The sequence below is a fragment of the Zonotrichia albicollis genome, chromosome 1 (assembly GCF_047830755.1).
Source record: "Zonotrichia albicollis isolate bZonAlb1 chromosome 1, bZonAlb1.hap1, whole genome shotgun sequence".
Classification (NCBI taxonomy): domain Eukaryota; kingdom Metazoa; phylum Chordata; class Aves; order Passeriformes; family Passerellidae; genus Zonotrichia; species Zonotrichia albicollis.
In genome coordinates this window covers 152,244,013-152,269,948 of record NC_133819.1, presented here as the reverse complement: position 1 = coordinate 152,269,948, position 25,936 = coordinate 152,244,013, and the positions used below count along the sequence as shown (strand labels likewise).

General features: G+C 44.2%; 1 protein-coding gene across 10 annotated transcripts in view; it reads left to right on the top strand.

The window, feature by feature from the left end:
- Positions 1–25,936, top strand: part of TSNARE1 (t-SNARE domain containing 1) — a 469,084-nt gene that overhangs the window by 23,461 nt on the left and 419,687 nt on the right. For 9 of the 10 annotated variants that reach the window (XM_074557836.1, XM_074557830.1, XM_074557854.1 and 6 more), the window contains one exon: positions 21,346–21,396. The exons of the other annotated variant lie outside the window; for it this stretch is intronic. The gene's annotated coding sequence lies outside the window, so the exon portion shown is untranslated. The remainder of the gene's footprint in view (positions 1–21,345; positions 21,397–25,936) is intronic. 10 annotated transcript variants of the gene reach the window in all.

The window sequence follows — 25,936 nt, the reverse complement described above, 5'->3', positions numbered from 1 at the left end:
TGCAGGAACACATCCAGGTGGGTTTGGAATGTCTCCAGAGAGGGAGAATCCATGCCCTCCCTGGGCTGCTGTTCTACCCTCTGTGAAAAGAAGTTCTTCCTTGGGTTGAGTTGGAACTTGCTGTGTTTTAGTTTATGGCCATTGACCTTGTCCTGTTGCTGAGCACCATAAAAAGAGCCTGGCACCATCCTCTTGACTCCTTGAGATATTTGTGTGGATTGATGAGATCCCCTCTCAGTCTTCTCCAGACTAACCAGGCCTGGCTCCCACAGTGTCTCCTCACAAGAAAGACCTTTCTCCCAGCTGGACTTTGAACCATGGAGAATCCACTGAAGCCAGTGTGTATCAGATGTCTGCTGGTGACATAGAACCATGGAATCATGGAATGGTTTGGGGTTGGAATGGGATGGTCTTTGACATCCCTTTCAACCCCAGCCATAGACAGGGAACCTTCCACTATACCAGGCTACAGGCAGTACAGACTTCCATCGTGTTCTTCCAAAAAAACAGCTTAAAGAGCCTCTCCTTTACTTGAGAAGCTGTGTTTTCATCAGGTGATAGTGTTCAGGAGGGAAGAAGTGAACTCTTTACGTTGCTTATCTCCTGTATCTCAGTGCTTATCTCCTGAAGCAGTCACAAAAAGGCTGAAAGCTGAAGTGTAGCCAGCTCAGGGCAGCAATCCCCTGCACTCTGCTGCAGGGAGATCCTGGCTCCCCAGACTTCTGCACCAACAGGAATGAGCCATCTGGGAGGCAGGAGATGACTCCAGACTGTTCTGCTGGTATGGATGACTTTGCCAAGGAGGAGGTTCCTGTCACACTGGGTGCTACTACTGATGGCGCTGATGCAGATCTTGTCTGCTCCATCATGAGCACTGGAGATGAGCTCACTCCTCTGCCTGGAGTGATGGAGGCTCTTTGCACACCCAGACTTTCTCTCTGTTTGCTCTTTTCCCTGAGTGGCCAAATAAACACATTTTTTTCCCCTTGAAATGTTGTTTGTAAACTTTTCTCTTATCTTCTGCTGCCTTCAATTTACTAATGACCTTTCCTGCAGCCTGAACGCAGTGCTCCTGGTACTGTGAGCAGTGTAAACTGTCTTAAATTATACCCCTTGTCCTCCATCCATCTCAGTTTGGTTTTGCAGGGAGATCGTGTGTTATCACTTGGAGTTTGCTTTCAGAATTGAGGATGGTGATAAATAAATGCTGCTGGTAGCAACGGGAGAACGTGGAGTGCTTTAACCAGCTCAATATGTGGAAAAGAAAGAAAAATGACTTTTTAATTTTTTTTTTTTTCTTCATGCATGACTTGTATAGAGCCCTGTATCTTCTTCAACTTAGGTTTTCTAGGGTTATAGGCAAAGATGCTCCTGTCAGCTGATTTTTCTGCCTCACATCTGGAAATGCCAATTAGGGTCACTGCAGTAAAGGCAGCTGCACTAATGCCAACTCTGCTATCTGTGCCTTCCTTTGCATGCTTCCTCTGCACCTGGAATTGTTTCCCTCTCCATGAAATAACTTTTGATTGGACACCTACAGGTGTGTTGCTGTATTTTCCCTGGTAATCTCTGACACTCCCCTGATTTTTACACGGCAGTTTAGCAGAAGGGCTGTTGAGATCCAGCTGTGTTGGCATTCATCAGTTTTGCTCTGACTTGACTGCAAACAAGACCCTATGCTTTGTTTGCAGTCAAGATGGTGAAAAATCCTTAAAATAGAAAGGCAAATTCATGCAATGAATGATACAGATCTAATTTTTGGATTAAAGTGACTAAAATCAAGCCACTGTTTAACTGAAGGACACTTTTCTGTTAATTATGGTCCAAATTTCTTCAACAATGGCAGACTAATCTGGCGGATCCATTGGTTGGAGCACAACAGATTTATATTGGAAGCAAACTGTAGCATTTGCTGGCTGGGCACAGGATACTTGGGAAGCAAGAACTGAGTCTTTTGGCCTCTGGTTGTGGGATACCTGCTTTTTATGGGGGTTTTGGGATACAGTACATTGATATTCTGCTGCTTGTCAGAGTATGTATATAAAAATTATGGAATCACAGAATGGCTTGGGTTGGAAGGGACCTTAAAAATCATCCAGTTCCAACCCCCTGCCATGGGTAGGGACACCTTCCACTAGACCAGATTGCTTCATGCCCTCTCTATCCTGGCCTTGAGCACTCCCAGGGTTGGGACAGCCACAGCTTCTCTGGGCAGCCTGTACCAGGGCCTTACCACCCTCATAGTTAAGAATTTTTCCTTCCTGATATCTAATCTAAACCTGCTCTGTTTAAGTTTGAAGCCATTCCTCTTTGTCCTCTCCAGCTCTCTTGCAGACCCCCCTTCATCTACTGAAAGGCCCTAGTTTTGGTCACCCTGAAGCATTTGCTTTTCCAGGCTGAACAATCCAGATTCTCTCAGTGTTTCCTGACAGGACAGGTGTTTCATCCCTCCTCATGGCCCAGTTCAGAATTATAGAATCATTTTGGTTGGAAAGGACCTTTTAGATGATCAAGTACAACCCTTAACATTGTGCTGTGAAATGAAAGTGACTGGAGAACTGGAGCATTAGTGGCTGACTCCATTGCTTTTAGTTACAACACCAAGACTGGCATTGTTGTTGATGGAGACACCAGCCAGGATGTCACAAAAGAAATGGCTAAAGCACGATGCTGAGAAGGAACATCTCCATCTGCTCTCCATGCTCCATCTGCTGAAGAGCAAGTAGAAGGCCCCTCATTTTCCACAGAAGTTCCTTTCACCTCCTGGCACTTCATCTACCACTTGCTGTGTCTACTTGCCCCTCCACCTCAGAAGAAACCATAAACCTGGTTGGTTTCCCACTTGTTTACACACAGATAATCCACTCACTGGGTATTTGCTGCAAGTGTTGTGCTTTGGTCTATTTCTCCACCCTGGTGTTTAATTATCTTTCTTTCCTTGAGTCATAGAATCTCAGAGTAATTTGGGTTGGAAGGGGCCTTAAAGATCAAGCTCCTGCCATGGGTATGGACAACTTCCACTATCCCAGGTTGCTTCAAGCCCCATGCAATCTGGCCTTGGACACTTCCAGAAGCATCCACAGCTTCTCTGGGAAATCTGTGCCAGGGCCTCACCATCCTCACAGGGAGGAATTTATTCCTAATAACGAATCTAAACCCACTCTCCTTCAATTTAATTAATTTCCCCTGTGTCCTATCACTTCATGCCCCTGTGAAAAGTCCCTCTCCACCCTCTCTGTAGGCCCCTTTTAGGTGTTGGGAAAGGCTCTAAGGTCTCCAGGAGCCTTCTCTTCTCCAGACTGATCAGCCCCAACTGTCTCAGTCTGTCTTCACAGGAAAAGTATGCTTAAAATTTCCCTTGATTTTCAGGCTGATAGTTATGATTCAGGATTTTTTAAAATTTGTTTTTCTTTTTTCTCTGATTTATTTAAGCTTTCCAACAGCTTCAAGTTACAGCAGCAGCTGAAAAGGCAGGAAATGGGACCAGTAAAAGGGAAGTTCAGCACAGACCTTTGGTGATTCTTGTATCTCTGTCATTCTTTGTGATGATCATCACCATGTTGCTGGGAAAGGCTGAAAAAGTGGCATCTGTCACTGCACAGCCAAGGGGCCATTTTGTTTAAACATATCAGAAAATTACAGGATGAGTGTCTGGAGGCAATGCCATGGGAACAAGTAGTAAAGACTTCTCTCTCAGCTCAAGATCTCCTTCCTGGAGGGCAGTGTCGAGAAATGCATCTCCTGTGACTTCTGCATCCCTTGTGACACAGCATCTCTCTTGACTTTTGGTAGCCTATTTGTGGAAGTATTCAGAGAACATATTCTCCTACATATTCTCCCATCTGTCTTTTTCCCAAACTCACTGGCCTTGGTGGATGCTTAAGAATAGATGTGCTTTCTGCGTTATGTTGAGAAGGCAGTTAAGAATTTATTTTTTGACCTTTCTGTGTTTAGATGATAATATTTTTAGTATCTTCTATGATGGCTGCTTCTGAGTTTATTTGGACTCTCTTTTACCATTTATATGCAGAGGAGAAAACTTGATCAGTGTCTTAATCCAAAAGATATTTTGGGTTTTTCTGCCACCTGGGCCAGGCTGTGCAAGAACCCTTTTCATGGCTCTGAATTGTTTTTTTACATTGTTCATAAAACTCTTTTTGGGAATGGATGAACTCTGCCTGTAGCATTTACCAGTTCTCAAGAATGTGCAGTTGCTTGGCTGTACAGACCCTGAATAAACATGCAAAAAAAGGGAGCCCAAAATATCATCCTGCCATCAAAAAAGTGTGAAATGGGAAGGAAGGAATTGTTTCTCCATGTAAACTTTCTTTTTTTTATTTTTTAATTGGCTTCCTCACCACATCAATGTCTTTTTCTTCTGTTTCCCACTTACCTCATCTTAAGCTTGCAAGCAGATGACTCTGGATGGTCTTTTCTAAAGAAAAGGGATAATACAGGCGAGAAACTCTCAAAGGATCTTAAGATTGTGAGATATGGAAAAAGCTTTCTGTAAAATGACATCTGTTGGGGATGTGATGTATCTCTTGAATTCAGTGTAATTAGACCCTGCTCAGCTGTGTAACTTTTGACATGGATTGGCATCTGCTTCTCTGAAGGCTTAATGGTGCCTTTAATTATAAGTAGTCTAGGAATTGCCTAGAGAGCCACAGGCTTCATTTAGCTCAAGAATCTCTCTTTTGGATGGTGATCAGGAAAAACATGCTGAAAAGAAGAGCAAGCAGTGTCCTTATATGCAAATGTGGTGATGAATCCTCCCTGGGTTTCTCCTGATGGTAAATCATTAAGGCTTGGCTTCAGCATTTCATGTTGCAACTTAGTTATGACAACTTTGGCTGGTCTCATTATGTGCTTCCCTGTGCCTTTGGATCCTGGAGTTCTTGGCCTCTAAAACCTGTGCTGTATGTCAATTATTCAAAAAATTCTCTTATCTCTCGAGTATTTCCTGACTTCTTTTTTTTCTTGAGGGAGATTTCCTGGGTGGTTTTTTTTTTTTTTCTACTAGATTGTAGGAAGCTGAGAAATTCTTCTCTAAACTGTTCCTTGTTGAAGCTTTTTCTGCTGTGTTTGGTGCAGTTTCCAAATCAAACTCACTCCTTCAGTGTGTCTCCTTTCTTCTCCCCAGTCTCCATGGGGCAAGAAGCATTTCAGCTCTTCACCTCTCAACATTTTCTGAGTGGCTGCTTCTCTATTAAAAAGATTAAGAATCAAATTAAACGGCACCACCAATTTTACCTTACAATTTTCATAGAATTCTACAGTGATTTGGGTTGGAAGGCACCTAAGGATCACCTATTTCCAAAGCCCCTGCACCTCCCAGATTGCTCCAAGCCCCATCCAACCTGGCCTTGGACACTTCCAGGGATGGGGCAGCCACAGCTTCCCTGGGCAACCTGTGCCAGGGCCTCACCACTCTGGTGGTGAATTTTATGTGGTAGTCATCCACAATAATTCTATTTTTCCTTCAAATAATTTTGATATTATTCTGTCTCCTTTCCTATGCATCCCATTGCTCACCTGAAAGGATTAGCTTTGGGCAAAGTTTCCTTTTGAGGTGCCAGTGGTGACATCCAGTTCCTTTCATTGGCTTCAGCTTCTGCTAGGACTGTGCCTGCTACAACACTTCCTCTCCATCTTTGTTTCACATTTATTTGGCCTGGTGTACATAATTCTAAGCCTTATTGAAGTAAAATTTCTGAATAAGAGAGGAAAATCAACTTGCAAGCTCAGGAAGGCAGCGAGTTGGAGTTTTGAGGACCATGAGCTGCTGTGAGGGTCTTAAGGTGTCATCCTCCTTCTTTGCCCATCAGTTGATGTCCTCCGTAATCACAGAGTCACAGAATGGTTTGGGTTGGAAGGGACCTTAAAGGTCATCCAGATCCAAGCCCCTGCCATGGGCAGGGACACGTCCCACCAGACCAGGTTGCTGATCCTGATTTTGTTAATTTTGGGGTCAGACAGTGGCAACAGCAGTCCCAAAGGACTTGAAGAAGTTCCTAGAGCCCTGTGACTCCTTCCATGGTCAGTGGAGCACCTTTGGGTGGCTCTGGTCCATTGGCTGTAGAGCTGGATTCATAGAAACACTTCAGTTGCATGGGTGAACTTGGCTTTTTCTCCCTCCCCTGTTCCCTAACACATTCAAGGAATTCAAGTTGAATCCATGTTAGTGTTTACCATTTTCAGATGTGCTCAACTCAGCACTCTGGCTGCTGTTCACACCCCTACAAGCCTCCTCTTGCACATCCCAATCCTTTGAACAATCAGAAAATCTTTGACAAAGTATTTGATAATTAGCTGTGTTAGAGCCTCGCTGCCCAGACTTGGCAATATTTGTGATTCTGCTTGTGTTTGCTTGTGTTTGCTTCCTCCTAAGTCATGACTGGAAAAAAGACAGCTGTGCATCCCAGTCAAAGCTCACTGGACCTGGGATCCCTCTGAGCTTGTGCCTCACCCAGGGAGCTGTTTTGAGCTTTCATCTCTTGCTGTTCGTGGTGGTTTTTCCACATTAGAGAAGCTAAGGTGAAATTTTTCTACCACTGGAAGCCCTAAAATCAAAGCAGAAGCATTAACTGCATTCAGAGTTATGACTCAGAGCAGGTTGCCATCATTTTGAATCCTGTGTATTTAATTCCTTTGCAGAAATATCCCCTTGGTACAATAATTCAAAGCCCAGATCCCACTTAGAAGGTGCAACATCAACTGCTAAGGTCATCTTTCCACTTTGGGACAAACATTGCGATTGTCACTTGAAGGATCCTCCTTGTTTCTTTACTGCCTTTTACTTTGATGTGGGAGCACTTTTTTTTTATTTATCCAGCCTCCTGGCATCTTTGCAAGGGAGGGAGGTATTGAGAGAAAATAATTTACAGGGCTTGGTGGCATGGTGCCATTTTGTTACAGTGTAATCACGCTTGAAATATTCAATAGAACATCATTCTGGAGTTAATGGGGGAGATTGTTGTTGGATTATATCCCATGTGATTTTTCTTTCTGTGTGTGGAGAGTTTTCTTGCTGCAAATGAGATAAATAAAGGATTATATCTACATTTTTAATAGCTGGTATCAGAAGTGAAGCACTTCCAATAAAGTGTTCCTATATTTTCTTCCCACATAAGACTGTTTTACAAGCTTATGTCCTTCTATTTTTTTACCCTCTTTAAATAATCTTAAAAATCAGGTTAGAAATTGTTTCCCTTTGCCCAAACTCTGGATAAAACATCTCTTCACAAAAATAGCAGAATGATGTTGCACTTTATTTGTTGCAGGAAGAAAAACAGTGAGTTGGAGGTGAACAAAAGAGTGAAAGTTCTTTGAGAAGATGGGAATTGCTTTTTTCTTTTTTCTTATGTTTTGGTGGTTGTTTTCAGATCTGCAGCAGTGACCTGGTGATGCTGGGCAGGTGCTGCAGCTGCTGGAGGCACAACACAGAGAGGGCTGTGAGAGCATCAGCAGAGTATTTCTGGGTGTCAGGAGGCTGCAGGATTCATCTTCCCATCAAAGCAGGGCTCAGAGAAATGGAGGCCCTTTAGAGAACCATTTCAGGTCATTTTCAGTATCAAGTCTGGAAAAATCAAAATGTCCTTCCATACAGGAGAGATAAAATAGAGGTAATTCAAGGCAGCTTGAATCTCTCTGTTTTTCTCAGAGACTTTCAGCAGAAATTGGGATTCCAGGATGGTTTGGGTGGGAAGGGACCTTCAACACCATCCAGTTCCAACTCCCTGTCATGGGCAGGGTCAGGACCAGGATACTCAAAGCCCAGCCCAACCTGTTCTGTTTTAAGACTGGTGATCTTCATGGTTTTATTGGAGATGAGTGTACAGCACCCACTGCCCTATTACTTTTAGATTTAGTATTGGCAGCAGTTTCTTCTTCACTGTGTTATTCCTTGTCCTTTTTTCTAGGGAAGAAAAATATTCTTGACAGTCACAAAGGACACTGGAGGAGATAAAGTGTTATTGTATGGTAATTCCTGTACTCCAAAGTTACAAGGAACCTTTGATCAGTCCTCTGCATGATTATCTTAATATCATGAAGGCTGATAATGTAAATGGAGATTTCAAGCTTGACCTGATTCATAAATAGGATAAGTTAAAATGATGAACGTGATTGAGTTATTTGCTGCAGCTGCTTCCAGGGCTGGATTGATTTGAATTTCTGCTGACAAGGCGTTGAGACCTCTGGGAAGGACATCCCTGAGTTTATTAGCAGAATGCTGGGGAGGGAGGAGTTTTGGGAATGTGGAGGGTGGGTTGGCTGGGCTCTGAAGCCTTGGGCTGATAGTGAAGTCTTTTGCAATAATTCGGTCTGGTTTTAGCAATTTAATATAATAATTTTAATGGAATGCTGTGTTCCTGGTACTGCCAGTGCAGTCAGTGCATCTCAGTGATGGTTCTTGTTTTGCCTGGTACTGTGGGCTCCTGATTGTTGCTGGTTTGGAGTTTGGGCATTTAAACAAATTCTGACCTGTTGATCAGGGGTTCTGTTTGGGTTATTTGTATGTTCTGGTAAAAGCTTGTAATGGCAAAAGATCTCTGTTCCTTGTTGAGATTTTTTCTCAGAAGCTGTGAAATCAGTGGCATGCAGGACCCAGGCCAGATCTGTGCTTTGAAAATATCTCTTCTGCAGTATCTCAGTTGCTTATCTGAATGTCAAACTCAAATCAGTTTTTCTTCCTCTGTCTTAAGATTTCACCTGTGTATAACTTCCATCAGAGTTTAAATTTGGTCTGGAATCTTTGACATACAGAAATTTCTGGTTGTGGGTCTGTCTATAGGGTTTCTTGCCTCCTGGCTCTTGATGAAGAAGGAGCATCTCAGTAGTGTCACTGGAGCACTTCCCACTGAAGACTTGAGGCAAAAAAAATCATGGAGTTCAGGCTGGAGAAGAGAAAGCTCCAGGGAGAGCTTGGAGTCCCTTCCTGAGCCTAAAGGGGCTCCAAGAGAGCTGGAGAGGGACTTGGGACAAGGCACAGAGTAACAGGGCAGGAGACCATGGCTTTAAACTGCCAGAGGGCAGGGTTAGATGGGATATTGGGAAGGAATTCTTCCCTGTGGGGGTGGTGATGCCCTGGCACAGATTGCCCAGAGAAGCTGTGTCTGCTCCATCCCTGGAAGTGTTCAAGGCCAGGTTGGACAGGGTTTGGAACAACCTGGGATAGTGGAAAGTGTTCCTGCCCATGGCAGAGGGTGGAACTGGATGATCTTGATCCTCACCCTTCTCCATATGCTGTGTGTGGCTGTGTGCTCTCCTGTGCTCTCCCATCTCCAGCTGGGATGTGTTTGCTCTCTAGATATTCCCCCCCATCCCCACATCTCATCTACCAACTCTCCTTTGCTTAACCTGCAAAGATTTAAGGCACTTAATGGCTGGAGGCTTTGGCAGCATGAATTGAAAGCCTTTTATAAATCAGTGTTTGGTGGTCTTCACTATGTAAAGGTAAAAAGGGACTGTGTCTCCTTCTGCTGCTTCTTCAGGGCTCTGTCCTTGTCTTAAATCCTCCTTCTTCCTGTGTTTCCTCTGTAAATCCTGCAGGTCGTAACAGTCTCTTAAATCTTGCAGATTGCTGTAGAAAATATCTTCTGTGCTTACTTGTTTGTTAGTTTTAAGAGAGTCATTTGTATTTGACCAGCTTTACATAACTCTGTGTGTGTATAGACATATATACCCACATAATACTTCATTCCTTGCACAAATCCCTATATATATTATATTTTTCTTTAAATTCTAAAGAGCTCCTCAACCTGTTGTGAAGTGATGCCTTATTTTTATGCAAGTCAAGATCTCAGTGCACGGCAGATGACCCCACAGAGGCACTGCAATACCTGTTCCCATTTCTGCACCTCATTTATACAGCACCTGAGATCATCTCATTGTCTTTAACTTCTCCCACATCCCAGCAAACCTGGTGTTGGCAAATGCAGCTACTCAGCTGATGTGCACTGATTTGGAAAAAAAAAAAAAATAGGTTTTCGTGGTGCTTTAGCTTTGGGAAGGGGATTTTAGTGCATCTGCATTTCTACAGGCATCTGAATTACAGCCCCCTTTTATATTTTGCTTTTTTCTCTACATTTTTCTCCAGCACTGCTGCTTTTTATGGGACTTTTTAAAAACAAAAGTAGTGATTTTTTTTTTTCCTACCCAAAAATCAGTGTCTGATGCTGGAAAGAGCTTTTACAAATGCAGCACAGTGCTGCTGCTGGGAACAGCCTCCCATAGCAACCTTCAGCTGAAAGCTAAAATCACATCCCCCCATACGACAGCTTTATTATTAGATTGGCATGGGAACCCTTTGGAAGGGGTCTAGGTGGCAGCAAAAAAGTTCCTCTAGATTCTGTATTTAGGAGGATTTCTAATTTATTTTAGATTTTTGTGGGGGATTTTGTCACTTTTTAGTTTTGCTTTTGTTTTTTTGGTTGTTTTTTTTTTTTTTTCTGGTTTAAATTTTCTTTTTCTCAGATGGAATAAATGTTAGGAAAGTGAGAGACACCGTTCTAGGGAAGATAGATAGAAGATCTCTGCCATGGAGAATGACACATGATCATGGCTGTCACTAGAGCAATTTCACAGAAAAATAGAATTATAGAATAATTTGGGTTGGAAGAGACCTTAAAGATCAACTCACTCCAACCTCTGCCATGGACAGGGACACCTTCCACTATCCCAGTGTGCTCCAACCCCATCCAACCTGGCCTTGGACACTTCCAGGGATGGGGCAGCCACAGCTTCTCTGGGCAACCTGTGCCAGGGCCTCACCACCACCACAGAGAAGAATTTCTTCCCCAATATCTATTTTGTCCTAATATTTATTTCAAGTTTTCTACTTCTGCACATGCTCAAGATGGTAGTCCTTGCTAGAAGGCTGGCAGCAGTGGATTTGGGAACAGGTTGTGCTTTTTTGGGATTTGTGTTTATTGCAGTAACATGTGTGCCCTTCCTGTTGTTCTGCCACTTTGCAGACTCGTGTCACATCTCTGTACTGGCTCTGCTTCCTCAAAACTTATGGTGGGAGGACTCAAAGGACCTGAAAGCCAGGGGAAACTCCTGACAGTAGCTGGGAGACCAAATCAGGATATTCCAGATCCAGTCTGAGATAAGACTGATAATGAGAGAGTTTTTCTCCTGAGCTTTTCATTGAGCTTGGAATCTCTGATCTGATGGATTGGACAGACTTTTCCTCTCCACTAGAAATCCAGATTGGGTGGAGCTTGGAGCAACCTGGTTTAGTGAAAGGTGTCCTGCCCACGACAGGAGACTTGGAACCAGATGTTCTTTAAGGTCCCTTCCCACACAAACCCTTCTGTGTTTCTGTGATTCTCAGAAAAACAATTGCAGAATAATTGGAGGTGTGTGGCTCACTCTGAGCTGGAGGCTGCTGGGGTGAGAGCCATGAAATGCCTTGTGCTGTTGGTACCAAGTGGTATCAGTCCCCCGTGGTCATATTTCACTGGTGCAGGGAAAGCCACATCCACACTTTTGAGCCACCAGGTCCATGAGAGGAGCAGCATCACTCCTGCTTCAGGTTTCTCATCCCCTCCTCTGTTCATGGGGAGGAAGAAAGCTCAGTGGAGGAGAGGGGGTGATTTTCTGTGCTGGCTGAGAGCGAGGAGACAGCCAGGCTTAGACCCTGGGAAAGCTCTGGTGATAGAGAAAAGGGTTTGGGGTCCATGTGAGGAGTTGCCTCTCTTTATCTGTGGTTCCTTCAAAAGCCTTTCCAGCTTTTCTAACAGGCTTTGTGAGTGTCTCCATCCTCCATTTAAATCCTATTTCTTTCCATCCCTTTACACTTCATAGAGAAGCAAGAAGTGACTCATTACACAGCCTACGAGGAAGCCTTAATGAATAAATGCATTTAAGAAAAAGAAGAAAAGAAAAAATAGAGTTCTGTCTGGGGCAGACTAGTGCTTTTGCTGTCTTGAACTCTGAAATAATAAGTTAGGCTGCTTCTTTTTTATTTGCTTTTAATTAATTGAGTCACTTTTGTGCTGTTGTGAAGACTAATAGGACTTTGTTGGGACTAGAACTGTGGGTTTGTGGGTTGCTTTTTCTATTTTGGGGTTTATTTGGTCTTAATTTGCTTGAAACATCAAGAGCAAAATTTGCAAATCTCCCAAGCCTCTTTCTTTTCCCTTCTCCTTCAAACCTTGTTGCTGGCAGCGTTGCATGGGAAGAGGAGCAGTGAAGTGCCCTGTGGTGCTTTCTGCTCATCTTTGGCACTAATTGGGGCACAACAGTGTTTTTTGAGGCACCTGCAGTGTTTTGGAGGTTGGTGGGCTCCCCTTGCCTTGCAGAGGAGCTGTGCTATCCTGCCAAGTTCCTGAAACAATTCTGTTTATTTACCTTCCTTCCTTTGCTGCTCTGATGGAAAGAACCTTGGTGACACTTTTCTCTTTTTCTCCTGCAATAAAAGCACCTCACAGACCTACAGTTTTAAAGCCAGAACTTGTGCATCTCCTTTCTTGCTTCTAAATATTCTGTTCAGGCTGGAATTTCTGCTCAGGACTCCTGAACAGAGCAGGACACAATGTATTTATATTTATATATGTCCTGCATTGCATGAATTAAAAATAAAGATTAAAAATTTATAAAATTTATGTAATTTATGTAATTCATTCAGTGCATGAATTTTGGAGTTCGTGGGAGCAATAGGGGCATTTGGCTGGGTCTAGTGGTTGTAACTGGGAATTGCACTTGTTTTTATTTAAAACAAGTGAAAAATGTCCCTGCCTATGCCAGAGGGGCTGGAGCAAAATGATCTTTAAGGTCCTTTCCAACCTAAATGATTCTTTGATTTCAGGATTCTGTGATTCTTCATTTTGAAGACTCTTCCTGAATTCAAAAGCTCATTAGGGTTCCTCTTCTCCATGAGCTCCAAGTCTGGGCTGTTTTTTTTCCTATTGTTTAAATACAGCAAAGCAATGTTTCCAAAGGCAGGGAAGAGGGTGAGAAAGAAGTGTGGGTGCTCCTCGGAGATCGAGCCGATCCATTTTTGTCTTGTTATATATCATTTTAACTTAATGCTGTTATATTATTTCAGCTGTGCTTGGTTTTCAGATTGGGTGCAGATATGAAGTTGCTATAACAACATGATGATTCATACAATGAGAGCAACAATCTGCCTGGATTTATTTTTCTATCATGACGACTTAGATGTTTTTGATGGGGATTTCTGTCTATTTTCAGATAGGCCATGCTGTTATCTCTCTGCAGTGATTTGTATTGAATTACCTGGGCTTGAGGTGGCAACACCTGAGCTTTTGTAACACACCCAGAGGTCTTAAAGCACTGCCCAAAGGTCAGGGCTGTAGTGCAGGATTTAGGGTGGGAGATGGAGGCACTCAGGTGTGGAGGGGTGGTCCAAGCAGCTTCAGCATGTCAGGTGTGCAAAATCAGCACCTGGCACCTTGTATCTGTGCTCAGGTGGTTTTCCATCTCACTTCATGCAGTGATAGAGCTGCCAAACTGATGATTTCTGAGAGCCTCCTGATCCTGTTGTTTACAAAGAGAAGCACAAGTTGTTTTGAATTTTTCCTAGAAATAATCTTGTCAATGTTTCTGTTGCCACCTAAAGGTTCTCTAGAATCACTGGGGAGTTGAGGGGTAGGTCCAAAAAACATTAATGGAATCACAGAATGGTTTGGGTTGGGAGGGACCTTAAAGATCATCCAGTTCCACCTCCTGCCATGGGCAGGGACACTTTCCACTATCCCCAGTTGCTCCAAGCCCCATCTAACCTGACTTTGAACTTCCAGGGATGGAGCACCCCCACCTTCTCTGGGCTGCCTGTGCTGGGGCCTCACCATCCTCATGGTAGAGAATTTCTTCCTAAATATAATCCAAATCTTTCTGCTTTCAGCTTAAAGCCATTTTCCCTTGTCCTGTCACTCCATGCTCTTGTCCAAAGTTCCTCTCCACCTCTCTTGGAGCTCCTCTAGGACTGAAAGGGTGCTCTGAGCTCTGCCTGGAACCTTCTCCAGACTGAACAGCACCAACTCTCTCATCCTGTCTTCATAGTGGAGATGCTCCAGAGGATTTAATTAATTATTCTGTTTCTTTTAATTTTTTTTTTAATGGCAGTCTGCAATAACAGAAATGCTTTATTTAGGTATTTTAATAGGAAAAAAAAGATAAATACCTAGAATTAGGGATGATTGATTTTTCTGTGAAAGATGACAAATTATATAGAAATATCTATTTCCTGCCAATTTCACTTTTCTTCTCCTTTGAAAGAGCAGTCGTGAGGGAAGTGTTTCTAGGTACCTCCAGATACTTTCTCAGCTTCTAAATTCTGAATCTTGAGCAGTGGAAATAAAAACCTTGAGCTTCCAGAAGCCTCACACTGAGAGCTTTCTCTTTCTGTCTCTCCTCTCTCTTTTCTGTCCTCATGTTGGGAGTTTCAGATAACACAGAGAATCACAAAATCATGGAATGGTTTGGGTGGACAGGGACCTTAAAGATCATCTTATTCCAATCTTACTGCCATGGGCAGGGACACCTTCCACTACCCCAGGTTGCTCCAAGCCCTGTCCATCCTGGCCCTGAACACTTTAAGGAATGGGGAGTCCTCAGCCTCTCAGTGCAGCCTGTGCCAGGGCCTCACCACACTTACAGTAAAGAATTTCTTCTCAATATCTGATCCAAACCCGCCCTCCTTCATTTACTTCCTGCTTTATTTACATCTGTAAACAGAGCAAAGTGCCCTGCTCAAGCAACTTTCTTTGAGTTTCGGTTTTCACCAGTTTTAAAGATGAGGTTTTAAAAAAATTAATTCTTAATTTGTATTTTCTTGCTAACAAATACTGGATTATTTGATTTATTTTTAGCAATTTTTCCCCCATGCAGAGCTGTAGCAGGGCTTGATGCCTTTTGGAAAAAGGCTCTTCCTCCTTGCACTGTCCTGTGCTGATCTGAAAACCATCCAGCGATGAAAACAGGCTTTTGTCCAGCCTGTCTGTTGAGCTGGTGTCTCTTTATTTCCCCTGACAACTGGAATGCAGTTGATCCTGTAAAATGTCTGGGCTTTCTGTCCTGCCTAATTGTGTTAAGCTGCATTTGCATCCTAAAGAGAGTGGCTGGGAGAGGATGTTGAAGCCTTATATACATTTTTAAGCTCATAAATGCCATCAGTGAAGTCTGAAACATCAGATAACTGACTCTGAAGGCCTTGCTGAAATGCACTGATGCCTTTATGAGTTGTCTTCCCCTGCACAGAGTCTCCAGATCCTACACGTGTTGCTGCCAGCTGTATTAGGGATAAGGAGGAACCATAACTGTGAAAACAGCCCTGGGGGCTGTAAATATCTGCACACCATCAAGGGAATTTTGCAGTTTTGCAGGGGATCATGTTCTTGTTCCTATGGCAAGACTTTTGTTTAATTCTAGAAGCTGTTTCCAGACCTCTCTTCTTGTGTCAGAGGAGCCATCTCTTCTCCTGGTGTTTCTGAGCATGTACCCTGCCAACCCTCACTCCACCTTTTCAGCAATTAAATATTTGGGCACCACCATAAAAATCCAGTAAAAGTGGAGACGATGGAAAATATATTCCAGTCAATCACAACTTTTTCTGGAGGTTTGTTCCAAAAGTTTAAAGCATATGAGGAAGGTAAATCAGCATGGTAGATGAGATTTTGTGGGCATCACTAAGGGTTGTTGCTTTCATTTTGCTCCTGGGCATGGTTTTTATCCCTTGACCACATTGATCATCCTGTCCTGATCCCACACAGCCTCTTCCATGCAGAAAGTTGTAGATTTTTTTTCTCCTGTGACCTCCTCTGCCCATGGGATGAGGACTTTCATGTTTGGCTTGGTGGTTTCTTGGAGGAAACCTCTTTCTGTTCATCACATCCCTGCAATTTCAGCCTCTGACTCTTGGTGCTGGTGCTTCTTCTCTTGCCTGTGTTTTCTTCTGGGCAGGTGACAGAGCTTTGCCAGTCTGATACCATGGCCTGGGACAAAAGTCTGTGTCTCACCCATCTCCTTGTGTGCACGTGAGCATTTCTGTGCTGGGTAGAAGATGATTCTCCCTCTGAGTCATGCAATTGCTGTTCCCTTCTCTAAGAAATCTGGTAAAATCAGTAGAAGTAAGGGGAGGGAAGAAATGGAAAGTGTCTCTGCATCTCAAGAGAAAAAGCAACAGCTCCCCCAAGGTGGTTGTTTTGGCAGCAATCTGCATCTCAATTTCAACCCCAAAACTGCCATAAAGGACAGGCAGCTGTGTTTGCTCTCCCAAAAGGTGTCTGAGAGGGTGTTGGTTTTCTTGCTGTGGTCCTGATGGTGTGATGAGCCACAAAGGAAATGTCAGCCATGTGCATGAGGAAAAGAAAAATCAGTTTGGGAAGACCTTGGGAATGTCTTATCATGTTGGTGCCTTGCTGCTGAACTGGGTTTTCACAGTGATTTCAGGGCTGTGAGTCAGGGTCTGTCCCTCTGATGGAACTGCTCATCTGAGCTGGAATTGCAGTGTAGGACCAGCTGTAGCTCAGATATCAGGGCCTTGCCCTGATCTGGTAGTTCAGTGTTAGGTCTTTGCCCCAGACCTCTCTGCTGATGTTGCATTGAGGGTGGAGATGTTTCCCCAGGTGATTCAGATGGAGGGACACTAATCTGATCATGGGACTGGAGCTATGGAGACAGGCTGAGGGAGTTGGGGTTGTTCAGCCCGAGGACAAGAAGGCTCCAGGGAAAGCTGAGAGCCCCTTCCAGTGCCTAAAGGGATTCCAAGAGAGCTGGAGAGAGAGTTTGGACAAGGGCATGGAGTAGCAAGAGGGAATGGCTTCAGACTGAAAAAAAGGCCATGTTTGTATTAGATATTTAGAAGAAATTTTTCCATGTGAGGGTTGGGAGCACTGGAACGTGTTTCCCAAAAATGCTGTGGATTTCCCATCACTGGAAGTGTTCAAGGCCAGGTTGGACAGGGCTTGAGCAACCTGGTCTGGTGTCCCTGCCCATAGCAGGGGCTTGGACCAAGATGTTCTTTAAGGTCCCTTCCAACCCAAACCATTCTGTGATTCTGTGATTCTCGGAAGCTTTTTCTCCTTAGGGATGCCCAGCCTGCTGAAGTGTCATTGTGTTTGTTGTCCCTGAACTTTGTGTTTTCTCCCACCTGTACCCTGAGGTTTTTGCAGAGATTAAATGAATTCTCTTCTGGTTTCTTTATTTTATTTCTCTCATGTCAATGTGATGGCACAGTCAGAACACTCATGAGCTCTTCAGCAAATTTTTCCTGAGAAAACTTCATGTTTGCCTTTTCCTTCTCCAAAATATCTGGAAACCACCATTCCCCTGCTTCTCTCATAGCCATTTATACTGGAGGATGATTGTCAGCCCTGTGATGGAGGAAGCTGCTCTAAATCATCTTTGCTGTGTCTCAGGCAGGGGTTGGTCTGCTGGAACAGACATGGTGATGGGGCTGGAACCCTGCTCTGAAGCCTGGTAGCAGCTGAAATGCAGTTATCCATTAACTCCTTCAGCTGTTGGAGTCTCTTGATGTGACACAGGGAAGTTTTTGCCTGGTGGATTTCAGAGAGTGAGGCGAGGGCAGGTGTACATTTTAATTTTAGCTCTGCATGATGGAAGATGCTTGCAAGCCCATCATACTAATTTCAAAACTCTTCAGGATTGTGCTTATTTTGCTGTAATATTGGCTGGGGAATAAGCAAGCAAAGCAGGAATTTGGGGAATGTTAAAACCAACCATGCAGACATGAGTTAGTCTGCACAGCCTCTCAGTAACCACCTGCCTGTCTTCCTTGATCCTGTTCCTACCTCTAAGAAAAAGGTTCTGACCCCTGAAGGATCTTTGCATCTTTTGAGTGGGAGTTACTGGATTGGAAGGACTCCAGTTGTGCAGTTCATCCATCTTCCACTGGTCCCATCTGCCCATTCATCCTCCAGGAGAAGCAGGGTGGATGTGCCTTTTTGGGAATTCTCCATGCTCTCCCCTCTAAAGACAGCAGGAACTGTCATTAGAGGGGAGGGCATGGAGAATTCCCAAAAAGGAGCTGGGTAAATGGAAGGTGATGGCTCCAGCTGGTTCAGAGGCATCTCCACAAAAATGCTGCTCTTCCTCCTCTCTAATTTCCTTGCAGCTCAGCTTTGACAGCATTAAAACTTCAGGTGACCTCCATGTGAAAGCCTTTGGTTGCTTAAAAAGTGGGAGCTGGTTGCAATCCAGGGATGCCATTTTGGGCTGGGAGGAGAAATAGTGCAGGACCATGGGTGTGGATGTGAGGTGGCTCAGCAGCAGGGAGTGAGGAAACCTGGATTAATCTCTCCATATCAAAAATATTGGTACAACAGAGGTGTTCAGGGGAGTGTTTTTGTTGATTTGTCTTGGTACTGTCCTGGTTTCCACCCCAGAGGCTCTTTAGATGTTTGGAATATTGGGTACATCACAGTTGTTATGGTTTGGGGATATTCCTGGAGAACCCAGGAGAACCCAGCAGGGAAATTCCTCCACACAGCAGCTGATTGTACATCGTACAAGTGAGATGCAATCTGTGCCTCCACCTCATGAGCTGTGTTGTTGCTATTTTTATTTTTTTTTTAATAAATACTGTGTTTGTGCACTTGGATGACATTTCCCATTCAAAAAATGGAGGGGAGGAAGGAATGTGTCACCCACACCCAAGGTGCCAGGCACATAACTCAGGAGAATTACTCATAAAGCCACAACCTCATTATCCAGCTATGAAGGATTTCTGCCACCAATTTCCTCAGTCTGGCCACAATCCTGAAATTAATCTCACCTAAGCAGTCAGGAGTGTTTCCTCTCTCAGTGCAGGCAGAAATTGTTTTGCCCCATGGTTGAATTCTTCAAACAAATATGAAAACAGGCAAAACTCCCCAAAATGCACAAAGTATAAGAATTAAGCTGGTGCTTAATTATTAAGCTGGGGTGTTAGAAAAGGATGCTCCCATCCCAGTTCCAAGCAGATGATGGAATGCACAGCATGGATGGAGCAGACTCAAAGCACCAGCTGGGAAGTTGAGGTGGTTTTCCCCTTGTAAACATCTCAGGAGGAGGGATAACTTCCTCTTTTGGGGAGCAGATGGGATCTGGAATTTCAGTGTCCTTGTGGGCACTGGTAGGATGAGCTGAGTTTTGAATCCTCTGAAGTACCTGCTGCTGTATTTCTTTCTCCTGCTGGAATCACCTGGGGTTTGGCTACTCTGAGTGATGTCCTGCAGGAAATAAGGACAGTGAGCCTATGATGGTTAAAATCCAGACCTAAATGCACCTCTTATAATATTTTTATTTAATTTTTTTTTCTGGACCAGAAAAGAATGACCTGTCAAGTCACAAATTCCCAGCTCAGCCCCTGGTTTTTGTTTTTAGGTTGGTTTTTTTTGGGGGGGGGGTTTTTGTTTGTTTTTTTTCCTAAAGAAACAGGGTACAGGGTGAAGGAAAGGGTCTCTGGGATGTCCAGGAGAAAAAGCATCCTTATAACCTGAGCAGTGATGGTGTGGCTCAACAAGAAGCTGGAATCAGAATGTCCTGGGCCAAACCAGGGGTCTGCACATCACCATGTCCTGGCCACTCTTCCCAAGCAGCAAGTGACAGGACAAGAGGAAACAGTCTCAGCTTGCACCAAGGGGGTTTAGATTTGATCTAAGGAAAAATTTCCTCACTGAGAGGTTTTTCAAGCATTGGAAGAGGCTACCCAGGGACATGGTTGAGTCACCATTCCTGGAAGTATTTAAAGATGTGTGGATGTGGCGACTGGGGACATAGGTTAGTGTGGCCTTGGCAGTACTTAGTAGTTGAACTAATGGGTCTGAAAGGTCTTTTCTAACCTAAATTATTCTCTAACTCTGGGAAGCTGAGAGCATTTTTTCTGACAGCTGCTGGCTATGACCGGTGACTGTAAAAAGTTTGTGTTTTGCCTTTTATCATGCCAAAGGACATAGAAGTGCTGCTGGGCATGTCCCAAGTGTGGGACACTGAAGGATGAGGTGGATTAGCACTCATCTGAAGGGAAACAAGAAGGGAAGGAGTGGGAGAATTGAGCTGAGTTACCCCGTGGTGATTTCCATAGGTTAAACGGGCAGGTCAGTGGGAATTACATCCTCCAGATGTAACAACTCCATAAGATCAGTGTTTACAAAACCCCTCACACAACTGGAATCAAATGTTGATTAAACCTCGAGGCTTACTGTCCCCAGCCTGCTCAGTAGCACACACTCACTACTTGCACCACTTTTTGATGTTTCTCACTCCGAGCAACAAGAAAATCCTCTATCACAGTGTGTAATTGGCTTGGTGTGTTTGCACAGAGGTCACCAAGGGCTGGGATTGCTGCTCTGCTCCTCTGGGCTGATATAAATCATTGCTGCAATTTTATCTCTGAATTTTTCTCTCTGGGGAAATTGCATATTTTTTTATTTTTTTATTTTTTTAGATTTTTTTTTCTTAACTGAGCTTTCTGTAGACAGCATGCATGTAGGAAGTATAAGCCATTTGTATAGGAAGTATTTATAAATGCAAAAGGATTATTAAAGTGTTCAGCCCACAGTGACCAGAGCTGAGGGCAGTGTGTGAAGGGCTTCCTCAGTGGTGTTAATTGAGCAAAGCAAGCAGGAGTATTAATTAAAATGCCTTTTGTGAGCTCTTGAGAGCTGCCTGGTGCTCATCTAATGCAAGACCTGCCCCTTGGGGTTCTACAAGTGCTTTTTCCTGGCAGCAAAATCGGCTGCTTTTGTAACCAAGGGGTGTTGTTTCTAGAATAAAAGCTAAAATTGGAAATTCTTGGAAGGTAGGAGTGTGTGTACGTGTTTGAAGGCCAGCAGGAGAGAGAAACAAGCAGCTGGTGAGAAATGCCAAGACCTTGATTCAGCAGGGTTCTCCCTCTTCTCTCAGATCTGACACACTGAAGTACTCAACTGGATTGTGGCCAGAGTGCTCCTCCCACAGCAAGACTGGACACCTAAACAAGTGATTCTCCTTTTCCATTGAAGATTTTAATTTGTTATTTATTATTTTTTGTAATATTTTTAGAAGGTTTTAATGTTATTTATTATTTTTGCAGGTGTTCTGCAAACAATCCCAACCCCCTACTTTAGTACTGTTGCTAATCTGGAAATATTGAAACCTTCTAGGAATTTTAAAGATTCATATCAACTTTCTTTTGAAATTAGGTGCTGTTCCTCATGCTCAGCTGTGATGTTTTGAGGAATCAGCAGTTGTTTTTGTACCTGTTCCTGCAGCTCAGTTCAGGATGTGCCTGGATATCAGAGCTTTTGGTGTGCTGATGGTTGCCATGTCCTTAACCATGACAGTGAAATACATTTTTTTCCAAGTACTTATCAGTTGTCTTGTTTTTTCTTCCAGATTAGAAGAAATTCTTGTGTGCCCAGGAGAGCAGGACTTGGGAAGCAACTGGTAAGAGCATCTCTTCAGGAGAGGGTCACCTGAATGTGGAATTATGGGGATCAGGCAGATACAAATAAAATTTTTCCATTGAGAAACTTTTTTTTTTTCCCCATGACTTTCATTTTATAGGAGTTTCACTCCCTTTTGGAATGAGTTGCTTTATCTTCACTCATATGGAAAGCAACCTTATCCAGGAGTTGTCTCAGAGCTTTGGCCATATTTTCATGTTCTCCCTGTGTTCTCATTGTGTTGATCCTTTGCTGGTTCCATGTCTTTGATCTCTAGAGCAAACCATGCACAGGAATAAAATAAATGTGGAAAATGCAGTGCTTTGAAACTAGGGTGCTTAAGGATGCCAGGCAGAATTTGAATCATGGAATAGTCTGGGTTGGGAACAACTTTTGATGGTCATAAAATATAATCCACTTCAATGAGCAGTGAGATGTCCAATGGTGGAACATTTCCAACTTCATCTGCTTGCTCAGAGCCTCATCCCACCTGACCTTGCATCTTTCCAGGGATGGGGCATCACTGTAGGCAACATTTTTGTGTCTTTCCAAAATCTTTTATCTCACCTGAACCCCTACCCTCTTTCAGTTTGAAACCATCACCCTGAAACTACAAGCCCTCCTAAATAATCCATCCTCAAATTCCCTGAAATCACTGAGAACTGCATTGTTCTGTAGGTCTTCAGGTTAAACTTCATGTTCCTCATCTTGGAAACTCCTGCCAAGGTGGTAAAGCCTTGTTGGTCTCCTGGACAGTGTGAAAAGCAAGCAGGGGAGATCTGGTCCATGTCACACTGTTGGGATGTTCATGTGTCCCCTCCCAGGGAAATTGCTTCTTGCTCCAGCAGCAGATCCAGCTGTGGCAGATCCATTTGTGGGCAGCAGAGCCACAGCCAAGTTCCACTGGCTTTTTCTGGTATTATTCTGTCCCTCCCACCTGGTTTACCTCCCCTTGGAGGCATAGGGAGATTTATAGGACTCCTCCTCAGTGACTCTGGAGACAGAAACTGATTCATCCCCCACAAGGCTCATGTTTGGGGAGGGAGCAGTGCTTTGTGTAATTTTCCTGTCCCCAGGTTGTGGATCAGTGTGATGAGTGTCTCCTTTGATACAGGTGATGTTTCCCTAAATCCCAGTGTTCATTCCCCTGGATCTGCTCCCAGCAGGACTGAGCCCAGAGCTTTAGTGGTGTTACTGCTCTCCTGAACAGTCCCCAAGCACCACCTCTGGCTGGAGAGAGAGAACACAAATTGTCCTCCCACATGGGTCTGGACTGAAAACCAGAGGATTTGGCTTTCAGTACCAGCTAGTTGTGCCTTAAAACAAATTTTGCCAAGGGCAGCTTTTCTCAGCTTTATCATTTTCTCTTCCCATCTCTTACTTTCATGTGCAGTTTCTTCTGTGTGGCAGAAAGGAGCAGGTACAGGGGAGTGTGGCCTCTGGGAGCAACCTGGACAATGAAAAAGAAAACCAAAAACAAACTGTAATCAGCCAGGTGGTGGAGCAGATTGTTTCAGCAGTGAGGGGGGAAATAACTGTTGGAGCATTTCTCTGTCTCTGACCAGTCTTGCTCTTGCTGGACCTGGAGTCACCCAGTGCAGGGCATTGGTGGTGGTGGAGTGAATTGTAAAGAACACCAAGTGATGAATGTGAAAGTCCTGTGGTGCTTTGGGAGCTGCACTGATGGTGCCAGCCAGGCTGGGCTCAGGATGTCTCTCCCCAGCTGTCATGGTGGTCCTTGGCTCTATTGACAACATTTTAGTCCCCATAAATTTGTTGACCTGTGCAGTCCTGTCACGGTCCCTATGTTGAATTTGTGCTCTTGCACACTTGTTGATTGCCCTCTCCTCTCCCCATGTGTACCAGGGGTCTGTTGCTCTCCCTGTCTATCTGCTGCATGATGAGAAAAGTGGAAACTCTTTGGGAAGAGTCACACACTCTAAGTTGGGTGTGGAATGCTTCTGAAAACCTCACTGTTAGCCACAGGTGATGCTTTGGGAGCAAAGCTATAGAAGGACATCATTGCAGGGCAGACTCCAAATCTCTCCCTGCTCAGATTTGTTCTTCTTCACCTCCTGATACCCTGCAAGTCCAGGCAGTGGAGTTGTTTTGAGCTTTTTCAGGCTCTGTGCTGGGTGAGCACTGGTGAAGGCACTTGTGCTGGAAGGGCTGCACAGGGCACAAGCACAAGGTGCTCCCTGGCCCCAGCCCTTTATCCACATCACCACGTGTTTGCCAGGGGCTGCTGAGGTCTGGAGAGGCCACTCCTTGCTAAGTAGACCAGTAGGCTCCCCTGGGCACTTCGTTCAACTGGGCTGACCCGTGCTTCAGCCATTCAGGTGATGCAAGTAAGAGAGGTTGACTGGTGCTAAGCTTGTGCCTGGATTTGTGTCCAGCATCAGCTTTACTGCTCAGACGTTTTGTGTTTCACTGAGTGGTTTTCTGGCTGGTCATTGGTGCTTTCAGTTATAGGTCCAGTAACTGGAAAAGCTGTGTTTTTATTAGTCATAAATGTACATCTGTGTGCACACAACTATCTATAAAATAAGCCTTTAAAACAAATGGAGATGTAACATCCATGTGTTGATGTCCTCATTGTGCCCAGGTCCTTGATAGATCTCATTACATTTTATCCTTGTCCCCATCCTTCTGATCTCTTCAGGTGTCAGTTGTGAAGCCCACAAATACTGCTTTTCCTGAACTGTTCCATCACATGCTGATTTTGTCTTCAGGGGTGTGAAGGACCTGGGTGCTTTGTTCAAGGGCACACAGAAGGGCTCAAAGCTGGTGATGGGACAAGAGGAAATGGCCTCAAGTGGTGTCAGGGTATTTTCTGAGTTCCCCAGATAGAGGAGGAATTGAGAATCTGACTCCATGTTCTTAAAGGGTTAATTTATTATTTTTTGATCTATATTATATTAAAGAATGCTATACTAAACTATACTAAAGAACAGAGAAAGGATACAGACAGAAGGCTAAAAGATATTAATAAAAAACTCTTGGCTCTTTTCAGAGCCTTGACACAGCTTGGCCATGATTGGCCATTCAGTTTAAACAATTCACATGAAACCAATAAAACAGTGAGTAGTTGGTAAACAGTGTCCAAACCACATTCCTAAGCAGCAAAACACAGGAGAAGCAGATCAGATAATTATTGTGTTCATTTTCCTCTCAGGCTTCTCAGCTTCCCAGGAGAAGAAATTCTGGCGAAGGGATTGTTCAGAAAATATGACGGTGACACAAGGGGAGGTTTAGATTTGATATTAGGAATAATTTCTTCACCAAAAGAGTTGTCAAGCATTGGAACAGGTTGCCCAAGGAAGTGTTGGAGGGATTTAACAGGTGTGTGGATGTGGCACGTGTGGTGGTGCTCACAGGGGTCCCAGGATGAGGGAAGAGATGAGAATCTTGACTCCATGTTTCAGAAGGCTGGTTTATTATTTTATGATATATATTATATTAAAAGAAAATGATATATTAAAACTATACTAAAAGTATAGAAGAAAGGATTTCATCAGAAGGCTTCAAAGGGAAGGAATGGAATGATCCTAAAATCTTGTGACTGTTCACAGCCTCAACATAGGTGGCTGTCATTGGTCATCAAGTAAAAACAATTCACATAATGGGTAAACATTTCTCCATATCTCATTCCAAAGCAGCAAAACATGGAGAAGCTGAAGCTTCTCAGCTTCTCAGGGGAAAAGATCCCGGTAAAAGGATTTTTCATAAAATATGTCTGCGACAGGCACGTGGGGACATGGCAGAGTGGTGGCCTTTGCAGTCAATGCTTGGTTAATGGTGGAACTTGGTGACGTTAAAGGTCTTTTCCAACCTAAACAATTCCATGGTTCTTTGTGGACTCCTGGTGGACTTGGCTCACAGTGAGCTGCTCTGTGTGCTCACCACACAGGAGATCCCTAGTTGTGACACTGCTCTGTGGGATGCCACTGAGTGTGTGTGGAAAGGAAAAAGAGCCATTATACAACACCCTCGTGTGGCTGTCCCAGCTGCCAGCATGTGATGTGAGCCCTGTGGTGACCCAAAATCCAGCATGTGATGTGAGCCCTGTGGTGACCCAAAATCCCTTCTCCCTGGGTGATGGGTTAATCTGATAACTACCCACGCCTGCCTTCATGGGAATGTCCTGGCATTCAGTGCACCCCCTCCCTCAGAGCAATGGGCAGTGTCATCAGGCTGCTGGCACATTTTGTGTTTTCTCAAACCATTTTCTTGGCCAGCATTCCAGCGCTGGGGTGGTTTCTGGCCAGAATTCCTCCATGTGGTGGTCCATGCTCAGTGAGCGGAGCTGGCTTCGCCTCCACAAAGCCTGCGGCTCCTGTCCTGCTGCTTTCCCCCTGCATCTCAATCCTTGCATTCCTGCAAGGGAACAAGATAATCTTTGTGCTGGTTTTGTAGCAAACTCTCCTCAAAGTGACAGCCGTGGGCAAGGCTGTGTGGCTGTGATGTGCTGGGATTGCTGATTCCCTGGGCCGCTCTCCTAATCTCCTTAGCGCTGAGAGTTGCTGCTCTGAGCTCCCTTG